Source organism: Stegostoma tigrinum, chromosome X, assembly GCF_030684315.1.
Source record: "Stegostoma tigrinum isolate sSteTig4 chromosome X, sSteTig4.hap1, whole genome shotgun sequence".
Lineage (NCBI taxonomy): Eukaryota > Metazoa > Chordata > Chondrichthyes > Orectolobiformes > Stegostomatidae > Stegostoma > Stegostoma tigrinum.
This window is the reverse complement of record NC_081404.1, coordinates 9,820,005-9,834,065: the sequence shown is the minus strand read 5'-3', so window position 1 is coordinate 9,834,065 and position 14,061 is coordinate 9,820,005. Positions and strand designations below refer to the sequence as shown.

At 40.0% G+C, this 14,061-nt stretch overlaps 1 protein-coding gene across 8 annotated transcripts in view; it reads left to right on the top strand.

The window, feature by feature from the left end:
• The window catches only part of LOC125448238 (zinc finger CCCH domain-containing protein 10-like), a 48,402-nt gene that overhangs the window by 10,309 nt on the left and 24,032 nt on the right, over positions 1 to 14,061 (top strand). The gene's annotated exons all lie outside the window — the stretch shown is intronic.

Here is a 14,061-nt window from a genome sequence, read left to right as displayed (position 1 = left end):
CATATAGCTCTAGTCACAGTCCCAGATAATGAAGAAGTCTACAGTAGGACCTGGATATCATTGGGGCTTGGAATTTAATCACCCTCTTCCTATTTGGTCTTGGCTGCTGGTTTGTACAATTTACCAAAGGCTTTAAAACCTCCCTCCATGGCACATCTATCATTGAAATGGACAAGAGCGTGGGGGGGGGGGGTGCGGGGGCAGAGGGATAATGTAAACTATTCTGATTTTTGTTGCTGATACATATCCTGAAATTCCCTACTACTTGTAATTATGAAAATTCATCCCAAGGTTTGCAGCATTTTAAGATCTCTGGGCAACCAGGGATGGGTGTTAAGTGCTGCTGTAACAGCGTTGTTCATAACAGCGCCGGGTTTTCTTCTGAAGGCTGTTCACCCACCTTTTGGGAAAAATGGATTTTTGAATGAAACAATGAGACTGCTGCATTTGTAAGACCGTGGATATGCACTTGGTAAACAACATTTAAAGGGTTAAGTAAATAGGTGATGAGGCAAAGACTAGGTAAGTCCTGATTGGGTTGATACCAAACTTGGTATTTAAAAGCCTTTGGATTATGGGCAAAAGCAACAAAGAAGGCCTTGAAGTCTCATTGATCCCAGTAAAGTGATGACATGGGGATAAGATGTGTGCGGTTACTTAGTGGGACCAGATGATGGCCAAAGTACCAAATCCATAAAGACCATTTTCATTACTCCATAAGTAAAATGATCATGATGTGAATGTGCACCTGAAAGAAGTGTTGAATTCAATACTCAATAGTTGGGTGTTAGGTATTGAATGAAAGAATGAGAGTGGGGAGAACGTGGAAGGAAAAATAACCTTCACTTATTTAAAGACATGAAGCTAGTAAGGTCATTTTTTAAAAAGTATAACCTGGTGTTAAGGTGTAGAGCTGGATGAACATAATGGTTCTTACGATCTCTTGAGTCAGTTATAACCCGGTGTTAGTTTTTTTTAATTTTACTAGCCATTTTCCACACTTGTTCCAACTAATTAAGGTACTACTGAAGGTTTTAGTCTTGTGCTGTCTGGACCTGACAAAAGCTTGTTTCTGAATAATTTCTTGACTGGCTTACAGGTTTGAGGTCAGTAAAGTTAGTGGTCCTGTTTACAATTTTTATGGTGCTAAAACAATAAGAGGCTATTAGGCGCACTATTGTGCTTCCTGAATTCCGGCTGGTAAAATAATTGTGTGGGGAGTTAAATTATGAAAGTTCATAAATTACTTTCAGGCCAATGCATGAGGGCTTGGTCACTGATCAAAACTAGTGCAGGATTTGCTTGCTTTTACTTTCTTTGAATATACCCAGTATCTTGTGAGTATGTCATTTGGGCTGATTCTAGAATATGGATAATGAAAGCACTCGGCAGATCTGGTAGCATCTGTGAAGACATTTAAAACGTCAGGTCATGACTTTTCAGCATTTTGTTTTAAGAAGACATATCAATAGAGAACAAGGGGATTCCTTTGTCTAAAGGGAATTTATGCTAGTTCAGATGCTTATAGGTCTTTCTAATCCTGATCAAAATCTCAAGCCGGCAATACAACAAAGGTTTTGATTTGATGAGCCACAGTTTTAAACTTTTCTGGATGTGATGCTGACGATGCACATAGCAGTTGATGACTTCCACAAGTTTTTTGATGAAATGTTGGTGCAGTTGTTATAGTTTTCATTGGAGTTGGATTTAAACTCTTTGAAAACCAATAAGGTTTAATGAAAAAGCTTATTTTGCCAAGACAGGAAGAGCAAAAATGTATTGAACAACGTAGCTTAGTTCAGTTGAGTTGTTTGTGCAGAAGAAACTAGGAAACCTTATATCTCAAGCACTTAAGTTATCAAAGATCTATTCTGTGGCCTATATTCTTTTGCATGCAGTATTTCCTATCTGAATTTGTTGTGTTGTTCTACTGATTATCCAATGCATAGGTTCGTCTGGGAGATGCAGTTAATTAACCTCTGTTTCAAACTAACATTCAACCAGAGCTATGTTAAGAGACTACAAAGTGATGTGTTGGCATCTTTGGTCTTGGAGCTTTGATCTTTAGCTTAGCTGTTACGTTTTTATGTAGGCAATGAGGTTTTCCAAGTTGTAAGTTTCTGCGTTTCTTGCCAGAAACTTCAGGTTTTCATTCAGCAGTGAAGTGCAAGTACAGAAATGACTATTACTGTTTACGGTTTTCTGTACTCTTCCTTCCTTTGGTGAGCTTGGGCATTAATTTTGGTAAACTTGTGTACTGAGGGCATTGGACCTGTTTTTGAATGATTATAGTAAATGACATTTGGGAGTGGAAATCCAGTTAGGTTCTTCTCTCCCCAGCTTGGGAACCAACCTTAACATCTCTAGATAAGTAACAAGGATGTTTAGGATTGCAACATTTTGTAAAATCTACGGTCAAACAAGTTAAATATGGAATTATGGGTTTTGCTGCTGATTTTAAAAAGTAAAATCTTTGTAATCATTTTAACTTAACATTTCCACATCAGGAGACACAAGTAGAAGTAGGGAACTGCAATGAATCTTGATTTCAACATGTTTGGGATGCAAGGAGGGAAAGAACCTCTTGAAAAGCACATCTGTGCATATTCAGAGGCAAATTCACCATTTCAATAGAATGATGAAAGGTAAGGAAACTTGCAAAGGTGAGGATGAGATTGGAGGCGGCAGGTGAGAGGGGGATCATCTATCAGATGCCAGTCTTCGGTTTTACGGAATCCAGTTTTAGCATCAACTCATCACTGACCTCCCTTACTTCTTTACAGCCTTTGCTGGAATCTCCAAGTTGGTCTTGGCACCATTACTCTTCTTTCAATCTCTTAATTGGGGGTGGAGGGGAGTGCAATTTGTTCTCCTTTTGCATTTTTAGAAAGTTCCAGAAACAGTGTTGGGGGGAGAGGGGAAAAAAAACCTAGGAGCTCTCCCCATTGCAAAAAAGGTAGGTGACAGGTTAGGAAATTGTTCAACTTTTTGTCCAAAGCGAAGAATGACTCAAGCTAGTAAGGGTGGTGGGGCTAGAAGTATGAAAGAATGCTAGCTAGATGTATTTTTTAAAAAATTTAAGACTTTTTATGGTTCATTTTATAACAAGTGTATCGTCTCTAAAGCCAAGTGAATTAACAACAGAAAATAAGGAGATGGCAGATGAATCGAACAGCTGTTTTGTGTTAGTCATTCAGTATGGAGGAAAGAACTTAGCTTCCACAGCAAAATCAGGAAATTGAAGGGAAGGAGGAATTTGGGAAAATTACAATCTCTAGGAAAGTGTGTTAGGGTAGTGGGCTGACAAGTCCCTGCATGATGATAGACTTCACACTCAGGCCTTTAAAAGAAGCTCTGAGGAAGGGTCACCAGCCTGAAACATTAACATTTTTTTCTTTCACAGATGCTGCCCTAGACCTACTGAGCTTTTCCAGCAACTTTGTGTCTTAAGTGATTAGTGAGATGGCTGGTTGGTCGTTTGTTTGGTTTTAATATTCCCTAATTCCCTAGGTTTTGGAAAAGCCAAATTGAATGAGTTAATATTTACTGTTACCAGAAAGGAAAGAAGAGAAAGAACTAAGTGCCAGTTGGCTTATTGTCTGTCACACAGGGGAAATGTTAGTAGCTATTATTAAAGGCGTAACCTGGCAGAGATTTGTGAGAGAAATGATGTTTAAGCAATCTGCAGGTGGTCTTTGAATCATGAACATCCGATTTACAAATGCACATATTTAAGAAGGCAGTCCCACATGGGTGTAATTTTAAAGATCTGAAGCGCAAATGTTTCCTGTGTGTACTATTTTATGTTGTCCTGCATTGTGTTCTGACTCTCATATGAATTGACTTGAAAGTGGACTCAAATGAAACCTGTTTGCAACTCAGGGACTCCTGTACTGGAGTTCTTTTGAGGAGGTAGTACATACCGTGGATAAAGAGTTAGTGGATGCACTGTACTTTGAGTTCCAGAAAATATGAGTATCAAAATTATTCTGGAAAGTAGAAGCACATGGTGTAGGGGATAGGATTAAAGATTTGCTCGCTGGTAGGTAACAGGTGCAAATGGGCAACAAGTGGCATGCACCAGAATCAGTACTGGTGTGGCAACATTTTATGGAAAGCACCAAGAACATTTTTGCTAAATTTACTGATGACACTAAGCTAGTAGGAAAGAGTTGTGAAGAGGACACAAGCCTTAAAAGGTTTGGTGAGTGGGCAAAGGTCTGGCAAATGGAATGTAATGTGGAAAAATGTAAAATTATCAACTTTTGCATTAAGAATTATGTATGTTATCTAAATGGAGAGAGATTGAGCTCTGAGAAGCTTGTATGTATAGTGTACATGTATAGCAAACGGTTAAATGCAAACATAGCAAGTAATTAGAAAAGCTTACAATGTATTTCCACTCAATAAGTTTATAACAGTAGGGTGGTGCTTCCACTATGCAGGGTAATCAGAAGACCACATCTAGAGTACTTTGTGCGATATTGTTTGCCTTATTTAAGAAAGGATGCAAGTGTGTTTTGAAGCAGTTCTGAGAAGATTAATACTCGTACCTGAAATTGGGTTGTCATATGAAGAGAAGTTGGATAGGCTAGGTTGGACCCAATGGAGTTTAGAAGGGTATCAGGTGACTTGGCAGCAATATACAGTCTCCCGAGGGGTCTTGACCGGGTGTACGTAGAATGGATATTTTTGGGGAATTTTAAGATGTGAGAAATTGAGAATCATGGATCTTTGGAGCACTCTGCTTCCACACCTTTTGAAGTAGAGTTTTTGAGTTTTTAGGAAGAGAGAGAGAGAGAGATCCTTGATGAGCAAGAGGGTGGAAAATTTGGGGATGGGGAGATGGGTATAGTGGGCAGGCATTTCTTATTACGTTCTTTTGTGGGATATGGATATTGCTTGCTGACCAGCATTAATTGTCTGTCTATACTTGTGCTTGAGAAGGTAGTGGTGACCTGCTGCCTTGAATCACTGTGGTCTGTGTGCTGTTGGTAAACCGACCAATGCTATTAGAGTGAGGACTCTGAAGTTTTGACCTAGTGACTGTGAAGAAGCAGCATTATATTTCTAGGTCAGGACAGTGAGTTACTTGGAGAAGAATTGTGGATGGTAGCCACCCTCCTGCCCATCTGCAAGTTCCCTTCCAAGCCGCTAACCACCCTGACTTGCAAATATACCATTGTTTCTTCACTGCCACTAGGTCAAAAGCCTAGAGTCACCACTCTAATAGCATTGTGGGTCTGACGACAGCATACAGACTGCAGCAATTCGAGGCAGCAGCTCACCGCTACCTTCTCTAGGGCAATAAATGCTGATTGACCAGCAACTCCCATGAGAGAACAATTTTTAAAAGAAAATGTCAGGTAATTATATCAGCCATGATCTTAGTGAATACCTGCTCAACTTAAGGTGTTGAATGCCTACTCCTGCTCCTAATTCTGACGTATCTAAAACTAATCCAGATGCATTATCTTGAGGGGAAGGATATTGAGATGGTTTTTTTCTTTTTTTATTCCCAAAACATCATTAAATCCTAGTGAATTTGTTCAGTTGCTTATTTTTTCTTAATTCACAAATTACTACTCTGCATGAAATTTTAAGATTTAAAAATTATTGATGGAGTGTTCTAACAGTTCTGATATGAGGCTTGTTGATCCCTCTTGTGGAGTTACTGAGCCTGGGAAATCTTCCACTAAGTCTATGTGTGGAACTCTGCAAAAAAGATGTGCTGTATTGATGGTTCTTTTGATAAAGTGGGATTCTAAAATTTTGTACTGTATGAAATGGCTATGGGTTGGATTGGATGTGCGGTCACTTTTTAATTTGTCACAAGAAGTCAACATCCAAAAGCCTGGCAAATTTGAACGATCGTTGGAAAGCTAATAAAGGTACAATGTATTACAAATTTGACTAAAAAAACTTCAAAGTTGCAGCTTTACTAAACTGATCTGCATGTTGAATGTACTCCCACCCCAACTTGAGGGGGAGGCAGTGACCTAGTAGTATTGCTGGACTGTCAATCTAGAGACCCAGATAATGCTCTGGGGAGGGCCCCCCCCCCCCCCGCTTCGAGTCCTGCTACGGCAGATGGTGGAATTTGAGTTTGGTAAAGTATCTGTTTAAAAAAAAATCTAATGATGACTATGAATCAATTGTTGATTGTCAGAAAAACCCATCTGGCTCACTGTTGTCCTTTTAGAGAGGGAAAATTGCCATCCTTACCTGGTTTGGACTACATGTGACTCCAGACCCACAGCAGTGTGGTTGCCTCTGGGCAATTAAGGATGGGCAATAAATGCTGCCTAGTCAGCAATGACCTCATTCTGTTTATAAATTTGAAACAAACTTGGAAGTTATCCTGTGAAAATAATGAACCTTGCACAACACATTAAGCAAACTTTACTGTTTGCTAGTTATTAAACAGCATGCTTCATAACAGTTGTCAAGAAAAATAACTGCAGTGATGTAACTAAGGGGAGAAAGGTGCTGCACGTACCCAGACTTTCTGAAAGGCAGCAACTGCAGGTATTGTAACATACATTAGAATCAATTACTAATTCAGGTTACTTAGTACAATCCAGCAGGGAATTTTCACCTCCACTAACCACCTGTTATCAGAGGTGGAGAAACCATTAACTCCTACTTAAAGGATTTCATTCTAGCTTGTTGCCCCATACAGTCTGATCAGAAGCCATGCAGATTCTTTTTCAATATAAAATTGTAGTTTAACAAAAGCATCTTTCAAGACTGAAAGCCACATTAGTGACTTTCAGTTGCCTTGTGGTCCCTCTTGGTGTGGTCATGTCAGTTTACATTAATTGACCACAGAAAGCATTCTCCATTAGTGGAGCGTGTATTGTAAATTAACATGAGACTTTGCTTTTGTGTTCTTGTAGTTCTTACTCATTTACTACCCCATGTTTATACTGTATATGTCAAGTAGAATATTTTTCTTAAGTTTTAATTACCTTGCCCTCTGTCATGATTCCTAGTGTGATTGAATCTGATATTTTCATTGTCTGCTTGTCTTTTGCACTCACTATGGTGTTTGTAGGCATAGTATATGACCATGGGAATTTTATCTGAATTGACCATTAGTTTTAACATAACTTTTATACAGCCTTATGATGTAGCCTCAGCGTTTTATTAGCGTTTCATTAGCTTTTCATTTAGTGAATGTCTGGCAAATAACTTCACTCTTTTGGTTTCTTGCTTATTGTATTTCTTTTGCACAAAGTTTCTGATAACTCAACAATTTTACTTCTGTCCTTGTTGGCAAAGTTGATGGCTTCCTTTGTTTGCCCCTTTCAAACTATTGCAGAGTACTCGTCAAGAGTATTGAATGCCTTGCTGTCAACTAGCTTTAATAATTGTTGCTCACATAATTGTCTACTTGAATTCATTTGTTTCAGCTTTATTCCTCCCAGCATTAAAATTGCTGTTCAAAGTCATAACAATCTGTGCATGTATATGACATTAGAGCTTAAAGGACAAGAGATAATGTTTCCTGTTTCTTGCTTTATTTCCACAAGTTGGGGTTTGAGTTCCATATGTGCATTGATGGCACATTGTGGTACCCCTCTACCATCATCATTTACTTCAAAGCCACTTTGGCTTGTCGTAACATTTTCATTCATGAGCCTAAGCTTTCTCCATTGTAAAATTTGGAAGATTTTCAATGTATCCTTTGTTTTGTAGAATTTCTCACTTCCCATCCAGTCATTTTAGCTCTTGAGTCACATCTACCAACAGATATATTCCAAAGTCCCTGGGTCATAACCAGCCTGATGACCTACAATTCCCAATGACCCCTGCAGCCTCTTTAAAAGGTATGGTGAACCCTGGCACTACTTTGGCAGCAGCAAGGGATATTATTGCAATCCACACCCTGTTCTACCATCACTGTTGCCCATTTCCAACTATTTAACACATTATATCACATTCTTTGCATCAGTGCCAGAATCTGTTTGAAGACTGCTGAACAGAAAACTTGTTTTCACAGAGAGCTTTGCATTTTTAACCCTCTTTGTATAAATTACTAGGCTTCTAAATTGCTGAAGAACTGCAGATGCTGGAAATTGGAAACAAAAACTGAAATTGTTGGGATAACTCGGCAGGTCTGGCAGCATCTGTGGAGAGAAAGCAGAATTAATGTTTCGGGTGTGGTGACCCTCCTTCAGAACTGAAGAATGGGGGGAAAAGCAATCAAGCTGACCCCACTCCACTGCAGTTAACTTTCAGTTCACCCTTTGCCTAGGGATAAATAACTAATATGCAGTCTCTGGTCATGTGGACATTCCTTGGAACCTGGTGATGCCTTAATCAAGAAACCAGTTAAATCTCTGAAAATACTTGCCAGTGGTGTTCCCTGTTGGATGCATGGCCCCACTTTTGAGGTTCTGTGCTGACACAATGATATCAGGTTTCGGAGGTTTGCATACCAAAACAAACATAGTTCTCACCAGCCTATTCTGCTTGTATCTCTGCAACCTGCTCCAGCCTTTCTGGTTCTTCTAGCTGAAAAGCATTGATGGTCACTGCATTCTGATTTTCTTCCCCATCTCTTGCACAGACTGCTTTACCTGTGCTTGTTTTCCTCGTAGGTTTCATAATTACATGCTCAAGTACTTTGCATTGAAGAGCTTATCTTTCAGCTTTTTGAAACTCTTATGTTCGCCGCATTCATGCACATCAGTGTTAATTCCTGAAATTGTATTTTTGGCCACAACTCCCACTTTGTAAACTATTGTACTTCTGGCACTACTTTACTTTCTACCAATACTGACTTTACTAGTACAGTTATATTTTTTCTAATAGCAATTTATAAACAGACCCAAAACACTCCACATTTCTGGAACACAACTGTGTGTGTGTGTGTGTGTGTGTGTGTGTGTGTTGTCGTGACCAATCTGATCCAGAACACAGGAATATTGTCTGACAGTCTCCGCAACAGCTTACATTTACATAGTACCTTCTCTTTGATGTAGAGGGTTTTGTACATATAATCTCACAGTCAGGATTTGGTGTAGGGTAGGAAACAGGCAATAGAAGAAGGACTAAAGTAGAGAGAGAACTGGGCAGCCTTATGCAAAGGGGAAGTCAGTGGTCATTGCATTACGTGTGTATGACAGTAGCTCCTCTCTGGTTGAATTGGATGCCGAGGCTGCAAAAATTGGACATAGTAAGAGAAACTTTTTCAGTAGATCTTCCTGGTATGCTGAATAGCAAACAGTGGGACCAAGAATTGGAGTGCTATAAATCTAGACAGATTTGGTGAAGGGTTGTGTCAGAGGGATAATGCACCAGTAGTAACAGTTGCAGAAATTCTTAACTGTATTTGTGGTTGAAGGTATTTTGTGGGAGCAGCTAAGACTCTCTTGGACGTTGTGGTTGGTTGACTGGTTTGCCGGGTTGGTTCGTTGTTCTGCAGGCATTTCGTTACCCTGCTGGGTAACATCAGTGCAGCTCCGATGAAGTGCTGTTGTGTTTTCCCGCCTGGTATTTAAACTCTGGTGTCTGTTGAGCTGGATTTGTTAGGTTCGTTTTTCAGAGACCCTCGTGGACTTGACGCAATATCAAGACACTGACCTGGCTACAGAAACACGATCCTTTATTATTAAGTAAGTACAAGCTGTGGAGAATCGCTGTAATCAACTCGGCACAGTGCTGAGTTCTGCAAGCGATTCTCCCCGAACAGCAGGCAGTCCCCGCTTTTTGTACTCTATTTTGGCTGATACATAAAACAATTACTACACTTGGAACATAAAGAGAAGAGGATACAGCATTGATCATTCACGAAGTGACTGATAATGACAGGATGCAGTTTCAAATCGCCGAAGTGACAGGATGCGATTTCAAGCTGCCAAAGTGTCTGGCTTGAACAAAGGTAACTGACCTGGCTACTTAAATAGAAACAGAAGTTTCACCCCTTTACAAAATTACACAAGTCTCATTCCTTTACAAACGTTTCCCACCCAATCTTATTCGGGCAGGAAGTTTAAGACAGTTTCCACATACCCCTGTATAAGAAGATAAGTAGCATAAAAATTTAATGGGATGTTATCACATTAACATCTCAGATTACCTCCCTTTCGGTTTCCCTTTGCAATGGAGTCGAGTTCTGTGTTTGTTGATGGCTTCCTTTGTGGAGCACCAGGCCTCTATGAACTCCCGTGCTCATCTCTGCTCTGCTTGTCCCAGGATCTTGGTGTTGTCCCAATTGAATTGGTGGTTCTCCCTTTCCATGTGGGCAGAGATGTTGAGTATTGGTCGTGTCTTTTTGAAGCCAATTGCTGTTCGTGTACCCTTGTTAATTTCCTTCCCGTTTGTCCCATGTAGTGTTTGTCACAGTCTCTGCAGGGAATCTTGTATATGACATTGGTCCTGTCCATAGTGGGTTGTGGGTCCTTGGTTCGGGTGAGCAGTTGGAGAAGGGTTGACGAGGGTTTGTGCACTACTCCGATACCCAGTGATCATAGGAGTCTTGTGGTCAGTTCCAATGTGTTAGCGAGTTTTGAGAAGATTTGTAGCTCAGGTTGAGGTTCTGGATGTAAGTTTGCTCGCTGAGCTGGAAGGTTCGTTTTCAGATTTTTCGTCAACATTCTAGGTAACATCATCAGTGAGCCTCCAGGGAAGTGCTGGTGTTATGTCCCGCTTTCTATTTGTGTTCCTGATGTAAGGTAGCATGATGAGTGTGTCGGGGCATGTAGTATCTTCCTGGTGTCATTCGTGAGATAGGCATCTTCTGACCCAGTTTTTCGAATATCCATTGTCCTTGAACACCTGGAAGAGGTGCTACTCTTCTTCTCGGCATAGCTCTGCTGCTGCAGTGTGTTGCCTGTTTAAATAGTATTCTCACATGGGACAGGCACAGACACAGAACTGAACTTCAACAGCAACCATCTTATCATACACAAACGAAGCTACGTGAGAATATTATTTAAACACGCAGCTTCGTTTGTGTGTGATAAGATGGTTGCTGTTGAAGTTCAGTACTTGGTTCGTGTGCGTGCCTGTCCCATGTGAGAATACTATTTAAACAGGCAACAACACACTGCAGCAGCAGGGCTATGCCGAGAAGAAGAATAGCACCTCTTCCAGGTGCTCAAGGACAATGGATATCCGAAAAAATGGGTCAGAAGATGCCTATCTCACGAATGACACCAGGAAGATACTACATGCCCCGACGCACTCGTCACACTACCTTACATCAGGAACACGTCAGAAGTGACCACAAGACTCCTATGATCACTGGGTATCGGAGTAGTGCACAAACCCTCGTCAACCCTTCTCCAACTGCTCACCTGAACCAAGGACCCACAACCCACTGTGGACAGGACCAATGTCATATACAAGATTCCCTGCAGAGACTGTGACAAACACTACATGGGACAAACGGGAAGGAAATTAACAAGGGTACACGAACAGCAATTGGCTTCAAAAAGACACGACCAATACGCAACATCTCTGCCCACATGGAAAGGGAGAACCACCAATTCAATTGGGATAACACCAAGATCCTGGGACAAGCAGAGCAGAGATGAGCACGGGAGTTCATAGAGGCCTGGTGCTCCACAAAGGAAGCCATCAACAAACACAGAACTCGACTCCATTGCAAAGGGAAACCGAAAGGGAGGTAATCCAGCTCAATGGACCCCAGAGTTTAAATGCCAGGCAGGAAAACACAACAACGCTTCATCAGAGGCTGCACTGATGATATGCAACAGGGTAATGAAACATCTGTGGAATAATAAACTAGCTTGGTCGGCCAACCAACCACAACATCCACAACTTGAGCTATAAATCTACTCTAAAACCTTAGACTGTCTTGGACAGCTTCAAGCACACATCCAGCAGGATTTGCATGGATTTGGGAGGTGATAACACATCCAAGAAAGACTGATGCTAGAGAGTGACCATTTGAAGGACACAGCTTGAGGGTAAGTTTTTATGTTTTGATAGAGTTGGATAACAGCAATTTCAAAGGAAGGAAATTCTGTTGAATAAAGGAACCTGTTGCAATGTCAGTTCATCCATACTCCTGTTCTGTTCCCTCAAAGATGGCTGAATCTTTTAGTCACTGCCCTGACCTCTGGAAGGCTGTTACTCCATTTTGTTGCTACTTGCGTTTCCAAAACCTTCGTTCTCCAACTATTCTTTATTCCACCAGCTTTTAAACCTTCAAAACTTCCGTAAAGAAAGGAAGCCAACAGTAATTTTTTTTTTGCAGCAGTTTAAAATCTTAATATGAATTATTCTTTCTTCATCCTCCCAGTAGATTTGTCTCGACTGCACTGTATATATAATGGGCTATGAGTTTATTTAGGTTTAGGAAATACCAAGGGTATGAAAAGAATAATTCAGGTATCTCTAATATGATACTTGGCTCAGTAGTTTTTGCATTAGCATAGACTGGGAGATCCAGCCAGTTCAGCTAACTGAATATAGGGATCCCAAGGTATGGGCTGCAATGTTTAAATTCTTGAATATCTTCAAGATCTTTCGATCTTCAATGTTGCTATTTTAAGCATGGCGTGGACCTTTTTTTTTTATACTAACAGCTGGCAAATCCTACAACCATTTTACTTTTAAATAATATGCTGGGGAAGCCAGAAGATGACTGCTGTTTTTTAAATAAAGTATCTGGGATCAGAAAAACAAGTTAGCTTGTATCTGGGTTTAAGGTATGAGATTCGTTGCAAAAACAAGATTCGAGGATTAGAAGTACTGATTTAACAAGAGTCGAATCTTAGAGAGGAAAGGATGGTGTACAAGTTGAGTATGTCGTGCAGTAATGGAACTTTGTGCATGATCCTGAGTCCCACAGTAAGGATTTCTAACATACTACTTAATATATAACAACACCAACAATAGAAGTTTCTTTTTAAATGTTGAAGATTGCTTGTACTGTAAACTGTTTTGAAACCCTAATTGCAACTTCTGTGATATTGATGCTAAATCTTTCTCATTGTGCTTTGTCTCGGGAGGTGGAAGTGCAGATCAACTTGTGCGGTTCATAATTAGTTATTTGGGGAACGCTGTGACAGAGCAATTCTTCTAGTATGCTTTTTCTGTCTGTGTGGCACTACTTTGTACATTTACTTAGGAGCTGCAGATGTATTTTAATTACATTCTGGCAATTTGTGCTTCAAACCTGAAGAAAGCTTAGACAAATTTGAATAGGTCTAAATATGCATTTGTATCTTAATTTTTTAAAATACTTTTTGTTAGGTTTCACTGGTACAATAAGCTGTGGGCAAAAACAAAGCAAAGTAGTCAATTGAAGCAAAATCATTTAATGTCTGTCATGATACTGTGTGTAGATTAGGAAGGGAGTTTTGAAAAGTTACTCATCAGCATAAAATCCTGTGAATTTACATTTTGTTGAGCCTTTTTCTACACTTTTGTTTGTTCATTTCCTAGTTACACAATTTTGAGTATCGTCTAATTTGGGTATCATTGCTTATATTAGGATCAATTCCAGATTGTCAGCTAAAGCAAAACATGAACACTTCTTGGGAATAGCATGCACAAGGTCATTTTTTTTTCTTGTAAAAAGTGGCACAAGGGTGCCATAGTTTGATCATGTGCCAGTTCTCTTTCATTATGAAGAGTGGCACTGTTGTTCTGTGGAACTGGTTTTCCGCTGCGCCCCCCCCCTCCCCCGTAATCTGTTTGACTATGAATATCTGGTAACATTAGTGTTTTGTGAAACTGTGATAGTGGTTTCTATGACATCCATGCCTCATACTTAAAGCACTTGTTGATAGACCTTTTATTTTATCAAAAGCCTTGTAATTTACTATGTGTTTGTATATCTACATAATGCAATAATGTGTTGTTTTATCATGTATTACCCTTTTGTTCTACTTGCTGTGGAAAATTGCACATCAAATGAATTGTCTGTATGGGTACTGGATGGGGATAAAGTTCATGAGCAGCAACATCAAAGTGAAATGCCTGAAGGGATTGTGTCCACGTAGGTAATGTGGACACTCTCTTGAGGTATACGAAGGATACTTTTATTTGAAGAATGCAAAGCACCTTATAATGTAGGTA